Below are 16,715 nucleotides of genomic sequence, written 5' to 3' on the forward strand. Positions count from 1 at the left end.
CTGAAGATATTTACCCACAATTCAACAATATAACATCACAATATATATTTTTCACCTTAAAATTTTTTTTTCTTCTTCTGACTGACACTGGGCTCTTTAAGATATTCTCTGATCTTCTCGACTGGACTTTCTCAGATGCATTCAAGAAACGCTGATTCAAATGAGCAGGTAGAAATCTACACATTGAATCTCACTTACCGATTTTTTGCCAGTGGAGGAGATGCTGGAATATCCCCGGACGATGTCCCCAAATGATAGGGTATGTTAACCTATTCAGGTCTGGTCTATAAACTCTCTGCAGTCATCAGTCAGAATTCTGTTTCTTTTGCAACTGGTTGGAGATCAGTGAATGAAAAAAGGACACAAGTTCATGTGTAACCTTAATCAAATCATAAAATGACCTGCTAGGGGCCATCATAGCTTTATTATTTATAGCTTGAATACAAAGGGTTTATGCTTGCCAATACATTTAGCCAATCAGAATACACCACGTATGTCTTCAAATACATCGATTGTCATACAATGTTTCAAGTGGCAACTAGAACAGCCTTGAAAATGGTTATTGTTTCGTTTATCAGTCTTTCGGACATAAACTCAAAAGATTTCTTTCTTTATTCTTCTCAATTAGCCTTGGATATATCTGGTGTTGCTTTGTTCGCCTTAGATACATTTAATGTTACATTTGTCTTGTACAAGTCATGCCTTAAAACAAGATTATTCAGCAAATATAGTATTCTGACCAGCTCTGCACATTTTTCTTAAGGGCACAGGAACTCATATTGTGATTAACAGTAAATATCTTAATAAATGCGAAAAAGCGTAAATCAATATATTTGCTATACTGCGGAAGCTCCTACACTATCATTTAATTTCATAATATCATTTAATATCATAATAATTTCATCATTTCCCAAAAAAAATTTCAAGTTTTCAAGTGTGCCCAGGAAAAGGCTTATAGTTGCTTTTTTTTTGGTCCTTTGTTCTCTTTGAAGGACCATACTTTGTTGTTTCATAATAACAGGACACCACAGGCTACTCCCCCTGTATAAAAATAATAACAGGAAACCACAGGCTGCTCCCCCTGTATAATAATAACAACAACTGTACACCACAGGCTGCTGCCCTGGTAAAATAATAACAGGACACCACAGGCTACTCCCCCTGTATAAAAATAATAACAGGACACCACAGGCTGCTCCCCCTGTATAATAACAACAACAACAACAACTGTACACCACAGGCTGCTGCCCTGGTAAAATAATAACAGGACACCACAGGCTGCTCCCCCTGTATAATAATAATAATAATAGGACGCCACATGCTGCTCCTCCTGTATAATATTAATAACAGGACACCACAGGCTTCTCCCCCTGTATATTAATAATAACAGGGCACCACAGGCTGCTCCACCTGTATATTAATAATAACAGGGAACCACAGGCTGCTCCCCCTGTATAGTAATAACAGGACACCACAGGCTGCTCCCCCTGTATAGTAATAACAGGACACCACAGGCTGCTCCCCCTGTATATTAATAATAACAGGGAACCACAGGCTGCTCCCTCTGTATATTAATAATAATAGGACACCACAGGCTGCTCCCCCTGTATATTAATAATAACAGGACAACACAGGCTGCTTCCCCTGTGTAATAATAATAATAACAGGACACCACAGGCTGATCCTCCTGTATAATAATAATAACGGGACACCACAGGCTGCTCCCCCTGTATAATAATAATATCAGGACACCACAGGCTGCTCCCCCTGTACAGTAAGACGCCATTACCTGATCTCCACGGACACTGCGAGGCTGCAGCAGTCGATGAAAACTCACTTCCTGTATGTGGAACGCACAGTCCGGAAGTAAGGTGGAACGCACAGGCCGAAAGTAGTGTATGATTGGCAACGGCTGCTACCTGGTTACTGGCCCCTCCCCTCCTCCACACCACCCACAGCCCAGCCTTCTGTAATACTTCATACCATACATGTCCTCAGTGCAGGAGGCCGGCGGCCATTTTCTTGTAGACCAGTCCGGCAGCAGCAATAGGTTCCTTGGCCGTGTAGTGACGTCAGCAGCGGCGGCCATTTTCCCCTGGTCTGAGCTCCGCCTTCCTTCTATCATTCCCACAAGGCAGCAGGAGCAGAGAGCAGCCATTGCTGTGTCTGGCAGCAGGTAATGATATTATTATTATTATTCTATAGGCTGAGCAGCTCTGGTGTCAGGTTCTGTACTACAGGGGGAGCAGCCTCTGGTGCCTTGTTATAGTGCAGCTGGAGCAGCCTCTGGTGCTGCATTATCCCTGTACAGGTGGCTGACACTCTAGTGTCCTATTACTGTAATACAGGTGACACAGACCCCGCCGTTACCGTAATATAGGTGGCGCAGACCCCGCCGTTACCGTAATACAGGAGGCGCAGACCTCGTCGTTACCGTAATACAGGTGGCGCAGACCCTGCCGTTACCGTAATACAGGAGGCGCAGACCCCGTCGTTACCGTAATACAGGTGGCGCAGACCCCGCTGTTACCGTAATACAGGTGGCGCAGACCCCGCTGTTACCGTAATACAGGTGGCGCAGACCCCGCCGTTACCGTAATACAGGTGGCGCAGACTCCGCCGTTACCGTAATACAGGAGGCGCAGACCCCGTCGTTACCGTAATACAGGTGGCGCAGACCCCGCCGTTACCGTAATACAGGTGGCGTAGACCCCTCCGTTACCGTAATACAGGTGGTGCCGACCCCACCGTTACCGTAATACAGGTGGCGTAGACCCCACCGTTACCGTAATACAGGTGGCGCAGGCCCCGCCGTTACCGTAATACAGGTGGCGCAGACACCAATGTTCCCGTAATACAGGTAGCGCAGACCCCAGTGTTACCGTAATACAGGTAGCGCAGACCCCGCCGTTACCATAATACAGGTGGCGCAGACCCCACCGTTACCGTAATACAGGTGGCGCAGGCCCCGCCGTTACCGTAATACAGGTGGCACAGACCCCGCCGTTACCGTAATACAGGAGGCGCAGAGCCCGCCATTACTGTAATACAGGTGGCGCAGACCCCGTCGTTACTGTAATACAGGTGGCGCGGACCCCGCCGTTACCGTAATACAGGTGGCGCAGACCCCGCCGTTACTGTAATACAGGTGGCGCAGACCCCGCCGTTACCGTTATACATGTGGCGCAGACCCCGCCGTTACCGTTATACATGTGGCGCAGACCCCGCCGTTGCCGTAATACAGGTGGCGCAGACCCCGCCGTTACCATAATACAGGGGGAGCAGACCCTGCTGTTACTGTAATACAGGTGGCGCAGACCCCTCTCTTACCGTAATACAGGCAGCGGAAACCCCGCTGTTACCGTAATAAAGGCGGCGCAGACCCACCGTTACCGTAATACAGGTGACGCAGACCCCACCGTTGCCGTAATACAGGTGGTGCAGACCCCGCTGTTACCGTAACGCAGGTGGTGCAGACCCCGCTGTTACCGTAATACAGGTGGCGCAGACCCCGCCGATACCGTAATACAGGTGAAGCAGACCCCGCCGTTACCATGATACAGGTGGCGCAGACCACGCCATTACCGTAATACAGGGGGAGCAGACCCCGCCGTTACTGTAATACAGGTGGTGCAGACCCCGCTGTTACCATAATACAGGTGGCGCAGACCCCGTCGTTACTGTAATACAGGTGGCGCAGACCCTGGTGTTACCGTAATACAAGGGTAGCATCCTGTGCTATTATAGTATACAGGAGGAACAGCCTGTGTTGTCATAATATACAGTTGTAGCATCCTGTGCTGTCATAATATACAGAGGGAGCAGCCTGTGGTGTCCTGTTATTATTATTATTATTATTATTATTATTATTATTATAATACAGAGGGAGCAGCCTGTGGTATCCTGTTATTATTATTATTATTATTATACAGGGTGATCAGCCTGAGGTGTGCTGTTATTATTATACAGGGGGAGCAGCCTGTGGTGTCCTGTTGTTGTTATTATTATTATTATTATTATTATACAGGAGGAGCAGCCTGTGGAATCCTATTATTATTATTATACAGGAGGAGCAGCCTGTGGTGTCCTGTTATTATTTTTATACAAGAGGAGCAGCCTGTGGCATCCAGTTATTTTTATTATACAGGGGGAGCGACTTGTGGTGTCCAATTATTATTCTACAGGAGGAGCAGCCTGTGGTGTCCAGTTATTATTATTATTATTATTATTATTATTATTTTTATTGTACAGGAGAAGTAGCCTGTGGTGTCCTGTTGTTATTTTTATACAGGGGGAGCGGCCTGTAGTGTCATGTTGTTATTATACAGATGGAGCGGCCTGTGGTGTCCTGTTATTATTATTATACAGGAGGAGCAGCCTGTGGTGTCCTGTTATTATTATTATTATTATTATACAGGGGGAGCAGCCTGTGGTGTCCTGTTATTATTATTATTATACATGGGGAGCAGCCTGTGGTATACTATTATTATTGTTTCTCTAGCATCCATAAGGGATATTGGGGTAATCTAGTATGATGGGGTATAGATGGGATCCAAAGGAGCCAGTGCAATTTAAATCTCTTCCACTGGGTGCACTGGCTCCTCCCCTCTATGCCCCTCCCACAGGCAGTGTAGAAAATGTGCCCTCAGGAGAGGATGAGTTTTCTTTAGTTTCTTTTCAATCTTTGTTATTTTCTGTATACTGTATACCGGAGATGGGTAACAGTATACCTGAACCGTGGGCGTTAGGAGGGGGGGAGTGGTCACCGGCCTTGCGAGGTGTCAGAGCCGCTTCCCCGCTGCAGGATCACCGTCCTGAGAGGTTGTTGTACAGGAGGCACTGTGCCTTAGCGTTCACAATCGCCGCATCACATCATAATAACTGCCTACAGGGGCGCCGTGTGGCTGGCTCCTTATACTCTGTGACTCTCTGAAGGTACTCTGGGGGAAACTGTGTCTGACATTTTCCTGTCTCTGTGTGTAAATATGTATATCTCACATAATCATATCTAGGGACTCTGAGTCTTGTGCTGCAGAGTATGTATCTTCTACCGGGGAGTCTATACTATCCTCAAAACTGTACTGATCAGGCTTCTGGGGCAGAACCCCCAGGGGTGGCCTCAGCAAGGTGTACTATACCGTATTTTTATACACATATATCCCATACTGGGAAGGAGCCACAGCTGTGCCTCTCACCCCAACTCTGTACCCTAGAAAGCGTGGTCTTGCCCAAATAATGCATATGAGGGGTGTAACATATGATTGAGGCTATTAGGGATGAGGAATCTTATTAAAAATAATTTTACTGTCGAATTGTCAAATGTCGAAACGGATCCAACGTTTTTTTGTCGAAAACGTGTTGAATTGTCGAATCCAATTCGACATTGTTTTTTCGTCGAAAGAGCCCCGGTTTCGACAACACAAAGGATTCGACACCAATTGAATACACGCGTATTTCACATCCCTAAAGAGTGTCTAACTTGTCAAAGAGGGTTGTGTTACCTATCCATAAGGTACATCCTCCATAAGGGATTCGGCTGATCGCAGATTGAGACTACTCTCTAATACTGTACATACAGGTGTAACTCAGTAACTTGGTCAGGCTCCTTACTTGATGATTTAGGTTCTAGGTATGACTGTGACATTTCCTTGTTTCTGTGTCACATACAGGATTCTACAGACTTCTCGGCTGGTGGCCGTGACGGAGTTTGGCCTGCATGACGCAGGGTCTTCTGTCCTGGCGGCTTAGACATGCAGGGGACGGGGGCGACACCAATGGACTGCGGATACAGAGTAAGGTATGGCGAGTCTGTCCTTCACAGGTGAGACCTTGGTGGGGACGTGCTGGATACCTAACTATCCCAGCCGACTGCGGGTAAGTCGACATGTCTTCCTTCAGTACTAACCAGAATATTGTATCCTCCGCATACACTGCAATGCATTCGAACCACAAGGGTTACACATAAATCCAAGGGTTCCTCCACTTCCTTTAGAGGACATTGGGGAAAATCCAGAAAGATGCACCACCAGGTTCCCAGGGACAGATTCGGGTTCTGCCTTCTCAAAGCCTTCGGTTTGATGGTGGACCTCGCTGCCCTGGGGATCAGGCTGGTGGGGGAAATGGTTTCACTCAAACATCCCGGTGATATCATACCTTGGCCCTTAGAATGAGTTAGGTTGCCAAGGGGGCGGACTAGAGTTTCTAGTTTTCCCGCCTCACGGATTCTTCGGCTCGGGATTACTAGCTTCTCAGGCGAAGGGTACGATACTGCTGGTAGCTATTCAAACATTTGCGTTATTCGGTTCCACCTCATGTCCTGTACTGGCTCAACTAGGACTCTAAACTTCAGCAAAGCCAACTTTGACATGATGAAGGAAGCATTAAGGGACATTGAATGGGAAATTATGTTTAAAGGAAAAAATAGGATTTTAATACCTACCGGTAACTCCTTTTCTCTTAGTTCGTAGAGGATGCTGGGGACATTCAAAGAACCATGGGGTATAGACGGGATCCGCAGGAGACATGGGCACTTTAAGACTTTAAAGGGGCGTGAACTGGCCCCTCCCTCTATATCCCTCCTCCAGACCTCAGTTATAGGAACTGTTTCGAGGAAAGGAATTATAGTTGAACCAAGACGAGCGTCATACCCGCTCACGCCTTAAGCATGCCATGTAACATGGCATTCAAATGAACACGTCAACGGACATGAACAAAGTCAGCAACAAGCTGAACAGAAGAGTAACACAACGAGTGTGTGCAACCACAACTAATACCGCAGATACAGTACGCACTGGGACGGGCGCCCAGCATCCTCTACGGACTAAGAGAAAAGGATTTACCGGTAGGTATTAATATCCTATTTCCTCATACGCCCTAGAGGATGCTGGGGACATTCAAAGAACCATGGGGTTATATCAAAACTCTAAAACCGGGCGGGAGAGTGCGGACGACTCTGCAGCACCGATTGACCAAACTTGAGGTCATCATCGGCCAAGGTATCAAACTTGTAAAACTTAGCAAACTTGTTTGACCCTGACCAGGTAGCAGCTCGGCAAAGCTGTAATGCCGAGACATGCCGGGCAGCCGCCCTGGACAAGCCCACCTTTCTAGTAGAATGGGCCTTCACTGATTTCTGTAACGGCAGTCCCGCTGTGGAATGCGCCTGCTGAATCGTACCACAGATCCAACGCGCCACAGTCTGCTTGGAAGAAGGGTACCCAATCTTGTTGGGAGCATACAGGACAAACAGAGCCTCTGTTTTCTTGATCTGAGCCGTTCTGGCAACATAAATTTTCAAAGTCCTGACCACGTCCAGAGACTTTGATTCAAGTATGGGGTCAGTAGCCACTGGCACCACAATAGGTTGGTTCATGTGGAAAGACGAAACCACCTTCGGCAGAAATTGTTGACGAGTCCTCAACTCTGCTCTATCATCATGAAAAATCAAATAAAGGCTCTTGTGAGACAAGGCCGCTACCTCAGACACACGTCTTGTGGAAGCCAAGGCCAATAACATGACCACTTTCCAAGTGAGGAATTTCAACTCCACCTTATTTAAAGTTTCAAACCAATGTGATTGAAGGAACTGCAACACCACATTTAGGTCCCATGGTGCCACAGGGGGCACAAAGGGAGGTTGGATGTGTAACACACCCTTCACAAAAGTCTGAACTTCTGGAAGGGAGGCCAACTGTTTTTGAAAGAAAACCGATAAGGCCAAAATCTGAACCTTAACTGAGCCCAATTTAAGGCCCGCATCCACACCCACCTGTAGAAAATGGAGAAAACGCCCTAATGCAAATTCCGCCGTAGGACCCTTCCTAGATTCACACCAGGAAACATATTTTCTCCAAATACGGTGGTAATGCTTTGACGTTACCCCTTTTCTGGCCTGAATAAGAGTGGGAATGACTTCCTGAGGAATACCCTTACGGCCTAATAGCTGGCGTTCAACAGCCATGCCGTCAAACGCAGCCGCAGTAAGTCTTGATAGACGCACGACTCCTGCTACAGCAGGTCCTCGCGAAGAGCAAGAGGCTGAGGACCTTCTAATAGCAACTCTTGAAGAACCGGATACCAAGCCCTCCTTGGACAGTCTGGGACAATGAGAATCGCTTGAACCTTTGTTCTTCTTATGATCTTGAGAACCTTTGGTATGAGAGGAAGTGAAGGGAATACATACACCGACTGAAACACCCACGGTGTCACCAGTGCATCCACTGCCACTGCTTGCGGGTCCCTGGACCTGGAACAATATCTCTGAAGCTTCTTTTTGCGACGAGACGCCATCATGTCTATTTGAGGAACTCCCCAAAGATTTGTCACTTCTGTGAAGACCTCCTGATGTAAGCTCCACTCTCCTGGATGGAGATCGTGTCTGCTGAGGAAGTCTGCTTCCCAGTTGTCCACACCTGGAATAATTATATATGCTTCTCCGCCCACTGGAGAATCTTTGTGGCCTCTGCCATAGCCGCTCTGCTTTTTGTCCCGCCTTGGCGGTTTATGTACGCTACGGCTGTGATGTTGTCCGCCTGGATCAAAACAGGCAGATTGCGAAGCAGATGTACTGCTTGTAGGAGGCCGTTGTAAATGGCTCTTAATTCCAGAACGTTTATGTGGAGACAAGCCTCTTGACTTGACCACCTTCCCTGGAAGTTTTCCCCCTGTGTGACAGCACCCCAGCCTCAGAGGCTTGCATCCATTGTCACTAGGATCCAATCCTGGATCCCGAAGCTGCGCCCCTCCAGGAAGGTTAGAGCTGTGCAGCCACCACAGGAGAGATAGTACCCGTCGGTGCATGTGCAGGTGGGAACCGGACCCAAATTGAATGGCCTCGTAGGCCGCAACCATCTTCCCCAGCAACCGAGTGCATTGAAGAATGGAGACTCTTGCTGGTTTCAGAAGTTGTTTTACCAGATTCTGAATTTCCAGAGCCTTTTCCACTGGAAGAAAAACCCTCTGGAGATCTGTGTCCAGTATCATTCCCAAGAACGACAAGCGTGTCGTCGGTATCAACTGTGACTTCGGCAAGTTCAGTAGCCAACCATGTTGTTGAAGTACTGTTAGAGTTAGTGCAATATTTGCCACCAACTGCAGTGTTCGCAAATACTCGCTATAGCGCGTATTTTACGCGCTATAAGCTCTGAGGGACTCCATTTTGAAAAATTAACGGGTCCCACAGGACGCGCTGTGATCATTGCTGTGCACCGCAACTAATTACAATCATGCTGTCTCGCCTTCCAATCACAGCGGTCAGGTGCTGCCGTGTCACTGTCAGATCCCCCGCCAACCCAGTCACCGTCATTCACTTTGGACATACCATAGATAGACAGGGAGGGTGGAACATGGTTGGTGCCGCCTCCCCTACACACAGCCGCGGCCGACATAGCAGAGAGTGGAGCGGCCTGCCGGCCATAATAATACATCAGGAGGTGAATGGTCGCGTGTCCGGCACAACCGCTATGGAGCTCGGGGCGGCCAACAGAGGAGACTCGGAGCGGAGAGAGCTCTGTGCCGGCTATTGCCTTAAACCGCTGTTGTGAAGCCTGAACACGAAGAACCCCGGTTTGGGTCCCCTGCAATAGGCACCCTCAAACCCGGTAACATAGGTTAGAGACCACCCAGGGATCGGTAGCTTGTGTTATGTTTGTGTACATATAATAAGTATGTGTGTTTATGTATGTGGCTGTATGCATACAGTATGTACATGTATCTGTCTGAAAATATGAGTATGTATATGTACATATGAGTATGCATGTAGCTGTATGCATGTGTACATGTGTTTGTGTGGAGTATTTTTACACTAAGTTAGAGGTGCCCAACTTATAACCTGGTTACTAAGAAGTGGGCTCCCATTATCTATATTTGGCCATTCAGGTATGCAGTACCCTTCACTGCCCTAGCATATTTGCACAATGGCATAATACCACTTGGGCTAGCAGGGCAATAAAACACTAATGTGTATTGTCCAAGCCAGCAAAACTGCACTAGTGATCCTTTCTGTGCAGCCAGCAGATAGTTATATAACGTTACTTACAGCAGATGGGGCGTGCTGTATATTTACTAAAGCTGTATATACTGTCTGTGCAGCCAGCACATAAAATTATGTTATTTACAGGGTATGGGGAAGGGGTTGGGCTCAGAATACCGACCGTTGGGATCCTGGCGGTCAGCATGCCGATGCTGGGATCCCGGCCACCAGAATGCCGGCAGGGGGTGAGCGCAGCGCAGCCCCTTTCGGGGTCAGTGACTTGCCACAGGTTATATTCCCACTCTATGGGTGTCGCGGACACCCACGAGTGGGAATAGCCCTCAGCCACCTACCGGTATGCTGACCGCCGGGATTCCGATCACCAGAATCGTGATTACATCCCATAGGGAAGTGTTTCTGGAAAAGATGTTCAGTAAAGCTAGGTACACACCTGGCCAGCCCACCAACCTATCTAACACCTAGTTACCAGCCCAGCAAAATGACAGAACAATCTAACAATAATGTCAGTACCCGTAGCTGTGTGCCCCCAAACAGAGCAACAATTGACTTGCTCTGTGGGGCGCCATCTAGTGGCCACCAGTGTGTAAAACACTTGAATTCCCCCCGTAAAGGTAAGGAGCAGTATTCACTTTTTAATATATTGGATTAGGAAGGGCATATACACTTACCAGTCGCCCCCCCTTGATGTGTCACGCTTGTCATCACAAGTGAGCGGGTATTTAAATGCCTGCCCAGTTGAGATGTTCTCCAGCGTTCCCTGCAGCAAATGTACAGGAAGTTGGCAGACCGCACATACACACACATACATATATTGCGCATCGTCTGCTGCCGGGTTGATGTGATATTTTTTTGAATGACGTCCCTCCTACATACATTGGGGGCATGCTTAATATTTGCGGTTAATCACTGAAAACGGGTGTTTTCGGGGGAAATAGCTGCAATTTTTTTTTATAAATGGGCCAATAAGTGGGGGAGATGGATGTTTTTCTGTAGCTGAAAAGTAGGAGATTGGTGTGTGTTTTTTGTCTGCCATAAGTCAGTAAGTCAGACTGTGATTATTTTTTGTTTGTTTGTAACTAAATGGAGGGAGAGCTGAGGGAATGGAATGTGGGTTTTGTCTGTGACGGTACCGATGCTGATAAATGTGGGATTGTGTCTGACTGCTCACAAACACCTAAAAAATGTAGGATTATGAAAGCATTAAATATTCATTTAAGAGGCATGTTGAGTGGTCTGATGCTATGTAGTGGGATCAGATAGGCATTTAAGGGCATGTAGGGAGGCACATGGGAACCTCAAAAGTATATACTGAGATGGGACCCAGAAACCGTGAAATAGTACCCCAATTTTTTACAGTAAGGGGTCCCTGGGACCCACATCATTTTTCACTCAGCGCGATCACTTACTGGTCCTTGGATCTCGCTTTTATCAGGAGATCGTCCAAGTACGGGATAATTGTGCACTGCCGCCACAGGTTTAGCGTGCGGGGGCGGGTTAGGATATGGTGTTGGGGAGGTTAGGGTTAGGCTGCAGAGAGGGGGATAAGTGTTAGGCACTAAGGGGGTTTAGGCTGTGGGAAAAGGAGGGTTAGGGGTGGGAGGTTAGGGCACCCTCTGCACTCTTGTCGGCATTGCTGTGATTGGGATGCTGGTGTCGGTATACTGAATGCCGGCATCCTGACCGCCGACTTCGGACACTTGGTACAACCACTGGATTCGAGTCATGCTGCCGGTAATTAATGTGCTGAGTGATCAACTTCAGTGACACTCACTGTGCTGGCTGTCTTTACAGTAACCAGCAGCAACCAGCAGTAACCAACAGCAACCAGCAGTAACCAACAAAGACAGCCAGTACAGTGAGTGTCACTGAAGTTGATCACTCAGAACATTAATTACAGACAGCATGACTCGAATCTAGTGGTTGTACCCAGTGTCCTCTATGCTGCACAGACCAGTAGCATCTCACCCCCACCCCATGCAACATTTTTCTGGTGTTTTACACCTGTTTGCCGGCGCCATGCAGCCCCCATATCCGCCTTATCACCGATATGAGCAGCGCCCAGCCGCCACCGCAAGTCCAGCTCACCGTTCCTGAGTGTCACGGCACTTGCAGTCCGTGGTCACCGGCGTTCACTTTCCCGCGCGGCAGAGTGTATCGCGCCGCAGAGCCGTCCTCGCACTCTGTCCGGGGGGTGGGGGAGGAGGAGAGGGAGGAGGAGCACGCCGCCGCAAGAGGACTGGTAAGGCTCTGCCTCCGTCCTCTATTACAGGAAGCTAAAGAAACGGCTTCAGCGGAGCGCGTCCCCGGGGACCCACAGAGTTTACAAAAGTGAGTCCCCGGACAACAGACCTGGGTAAAATACGCGCTATAGCGCGTATTTGCGAACACTGAACATAAGTCTTTTCAGAGTAACTCAGTAGAGCTCCCCTAGTGTGTGACCATCTCCCTGGGCACAATTCTAAGACTGAGGTCTGGAGGAGGGATATAGAGGGAGGAGCCAGTTCACGCCCATGTCTCCTGCGGATCCCATCTATACCCCATGGTTCTTTGAATGTCCCCAGCATCCTCTAGGACGTATGAGAAAATACTACAGAGAAATGGGATGTATTAAAATCACTGCTAATTAATAATACTCGGAAATGTATTCCCACCAGCAGCAAAAAAAGGAATAAAAATCCCAAACCAATGTGGTTTAATAAAAATATAAAGGAATTAATGGACAAAAAAGACAAGCATTTAAAAAATACAAATCTGAGGGGGATGCAGAGTCATTTCAACACTATAAGGACTGTAACAAAATATGCAAAAAAGGAATAAGAGCGGCTAAAGTAGAAACTGAAAAAGTAGTAGCAAAGGAAAGCAAAGCGAATCCCAATTTTTTTTTTAAGTACATCAACAGCAAGAGATTAAAGAAGGAGAGTATAGGCCCTTTAATGGACAAGAGGGGAGTTGTAATAAAAAATGATAATGACAAAGCAAACAAACTAAACAAGTTTTTTTCAACGGTATTTACCAGAGAGGACCAAATGCTGAGTCTAACACAAAATCTCAACAAAGATAATGTCCCATTGCTAAATGCTTATTTATGTGAGGAGGTAGTCTGTGACCGATTAAAAAAGTTAAAGATTAATATGTCACCGGGTCCCAATGGAATTCACCCGATGGTTCTTATGGAGCTGCACGCTGAACTAGCGAGACCTCTATTTTTGATCTTCATGGATTCGGTTAAATCGTGTATGGTTCCCAAAGACTGGCATATAGTGGAGGTAGTGCCAATATTTAAAAAGGGGAGCAAAGCTGAACCAGGTAATTATAGACCAGTTAGTCTTACATCTATAGTGGGGAAAGTATTGGAAGGTATTCTAAGGGACAGTATTCAAAAGTTCCTTGAAGCAAATAAGGTCATTAAAAGGAACCAACATGGATTTGTGAAGGACAGATCATGTCAGACCAACTTACTTGGCTTCTATGAAACAGTAAGTGTGAACCTGGATCAGGGTAAGGAAGTGGATATAATCTTTTTAGACTTTGCCAAAGCTTTCGACACTGTACCACACATGCGTCTTATCTACAAGCTACAGGAAATAGGGCTAGGGAGCACAATATGCACTTGGGTCAGTAATTGGTTAGATAATAGGGAGCAGCGCGTTGTGGTCAATGGATCATTTTCAAATTGGATTAAAGTGCTAAGTGGTGTGCCACAAGGGTCTGTACTTGGACCACTTTTGTTGAACATTTTCATCAACGACCTAACAGTAGGTCTAGAGAGCATGGTATCAATTTTCGCAGACCATACCAAATTGTGTAAGGTTATAATACGGAGGGGGATGCCGAGTCTCTTCAGAATGACTTAACTAAACTGGAAGCATGGGCAGCAAAATGGAGAATGAGATTCAACCCAGACAAGTGTAAGGTAATGCACTGCGGTGGCAAGATCAAAAATAACACCAACATACTAAATGGGGTAATAGTAGGGGATTCTGTACTGGAAAAAGACTTAGGGGTTCACATAGATAACAAATTAAGCAGCAGTACCCAAAGTAGGAGTGCAGAAAAGAAGGCTAATAAGATATTGGCATGCATAAAACAGGGAATTGATGCAGGGGGCGAGAGTATTATACTCCCATTATATAAATCACAAGTGAGGTCACATGTTGAATACTGTGTGCATTTTTGGGCACCATATTACAAAAAGGATATCCTGGAGCTAGAAAAGATTCAGAGGAGGGCGACCAAACTAATCAAGGGCATGGAGATGCTGGAATACGAGGAAAGGCTTGCAAGGCTAGGCATGTTTACATTGGAAAAGAGGAGACTAAGAGGGGACATGATCAACATCTACAAATATATAAGGGGTCAATACACAGAGCTTGGGAGGGACCTGTTTTCTATAAGATCAGCACAAAGAACACGTGGTCACTCGCTTAGGTTAGAGGAGAGGAGTTTCCGCACATTGAGGCGAAAAGGTTTTTTCACAGTAAGGACAATACGTGTTTGGAATTCCCTACCTGAGAGAGTAGAAACTGCGGACTCAGTCAACACCTTTAAGAATGGGTTAGATAAATTCCTATTGGATAAAGATATTCAGGGTTATGGTGCGTAGGCACGCATTATAGTTAATATAACTAGTCCTAACATAAAAATAACTAGTCCTATAATAAGACTGCATAGGAGACCACAAATAGGTTGAATTTTGATGGACAATTGTCTTTTTTCAACCTTAGTTACTATGTTACATAACAGGGGTTAATATTCAAGCCTAAGGTCATTGAACCCTCACTGGTGGGTATTCAATTCCGAGGGGGTCAGAGCAATGTTCTCGGGTAGAGAAATTCCATTCTGGCCATCTCTCTAGACCTCTCTAAGGTTGCGTTACAGCAATGTCACTTCCAGTTCCAGACACTGCACTTGGCTTCTACAAGACCATGGCAGAAATTATGCTCATCCTCCGCAAAGGGGAGTGGACATACTTCCATAGCTGGACAAATTTAACATCCTCCAGGAAGATGTTATTACAGAGTGGTAATCTCACGAATCTACTATCCCAGGATCTTGGGTAGTTCCTGAATCTTCCTGTTTGATTCGACATGGAGGCTGCCCTTCCTGGGAGTGAGTTTTGACAAAGTGCAGAGGGTGTTTCTACCAGTGGAGAAAGCGTTGGTGTTCCAATCGATGGTCCGGGATGTCCTGAAGCCAACCCTGGTGTCGTTTCATCAGTGCATTCGCCTTCTGGGAAAGATGGTTGCCTCCTGTGAGGCTCTAAAGTTCGAAAGATGCCATGCAGGGTCCTTCCTAGACAATTGGTCGGGATCACACCTTCACATGCACCAGCGAATACGACTGTCACCAAAAGCCAGAATTTCACTCTCCTGGTGGCTGCGAACTACTCACCTTCTCGGGGGCCGCAAGTTCGGGATTCAGATTTGGATCCTTCTGAGATGCAAGTCTCGGTGTTTGGGGAGCAGTCACCCAAGGGGAAAACTTCTAAGGAAGGTGGTCGAGTCTGGAATACGTCCTTCCGATAAACATTCTGGATTTACGGGCCTTATACAACAGCATTTCTTCTGCAAGATCACGCCATTCAGGTTCGGTCGGACAACGTCACGGCAGTGTCCTACATGAAAAGGCGGGGCGGAATGAAGAAGGGGCTGCAGTGTCAGAGGTAACAGGAATCCGCCTCTTGGCGGAAAACCATGTGGTGGCGCTGTCAGCAATCTTCAATCCGGGAGTGGACAACTGGGAAGAGGACTATCTCAGCAGACACGATCTCCATCCAGAAGAATGGGGCCTACACCCGGAGGTGTTCGAGGAGGTAACAAGTCATTGGGGTGTACCTCCAATTGATGTGATGGCCTCCTGCCTCATCAGGATGCTACGGAGGTACCGTTCCAGGTCGAGAGACCCACAGGTAGTTGGGGAGAACGCCCTGGTAGCTCCGTGGGTGTTCCAGTCAGTGTATGGGTTCCCTCCACTTCCGCGCGTCTACGAATTCTCAAACAAATAAGAAGCAAGCGTTCAGGCGATCTTCATTGCTCCGGACTGGCCAAGACTGGCTTGGTACGCGGATCTTCTGGATTTACTGCTGGAGGATCCATGGCCTCTTCCTCTTCGCGAGTACCTTCTGCAACAGGGGAGGTTCACTTATCAAGACTTACCGCGGCTACGTTTGACGGCATGGAGGTTGGATGCCTGATTTTAGCTCGGAAGGGCATTCTGAAAAAAAGTAATTTCTACCCTGATACAGGCTAGGAAGGGAGTAACGTCTAAACATTACCATCAGATTTTGAAAAAGTGTGGGTCTTGGTGTGAATCCAAGAAGTTTCGTACGGTGGGGTTTCAACTGGGATGGTTTCTCCTCTTTCTTCAAGCAGGTGTGGATGTGGGCCTACGCTTGGACTCCATAGAAGTCCAGATTTCAGCCTTGTCCATTTTATTCCAGAAACAATTGCCTGCACTCCCTGAGGTTCAGACTTTTTTGAAAGGGGTTCTGGACATCCAACCACCGTTTGTGCCGCCTACGGCACCGTGGGATCTTAATGTGGTGCTGCAGTTCCTGCAATCGGATTGGTTTGAGCCTTCCCAGAAGGTATAACTCAAGTTTCTTACTTGGTAAGCTGTCACACTGTTGGCATTAGCATTTGCTAGGCGTGTGTCAGAATTGGGGGCCTTGTCCTACAAGAGCCCCTACTTGATTTTCCATGAGGATAGGGCTGAGCTCAGAACG

At 47.1% G+C, this 16,715-nt stretch overlaps 1 protein-coding gene across 1 annotated transcript in view; it reads left to right on the forward strand.

Moving 5' to 3' along the window:
- Positions 1-2,132: 2,132 nt before the first annotated feature.
- LOC134984250 (zinc finger protein OZF-like) overlaps positions 2,133-16,715 on the forward strand; it is a 220,685-nt gene continuing 206,102 nt past the window's right edge. Inside the window, exons 1-2 of the mRNA XM_063949876.1 lie at positions 2,133-2,176; positions 5,670-5,797. The gene's annotated coding sequence lies outside the window, so the exon portion shown is untranslated. The remainder of the gene's footprint in view (positions 2,177-5,669; positions 5,798-16,715) is intronic.

This window comes from Pseudophryne corroboree (assembly GCF_028390025.1).
Source record: "Pseudophryne corroboree isolate aPseCor3 chromosome 3 unlocalized genomic scaffold, aPseCor3.hap2 SUPER_3_unloc_43, whole genome shotgun sequence".
In the NCBI taxonomy this organism is placed as follows: Eukaryota; Metazoa; Chordata; class Amphibia; order Anura; family Myobatrachidae; genus Pseudophryne; species Pseudophryne corroboree.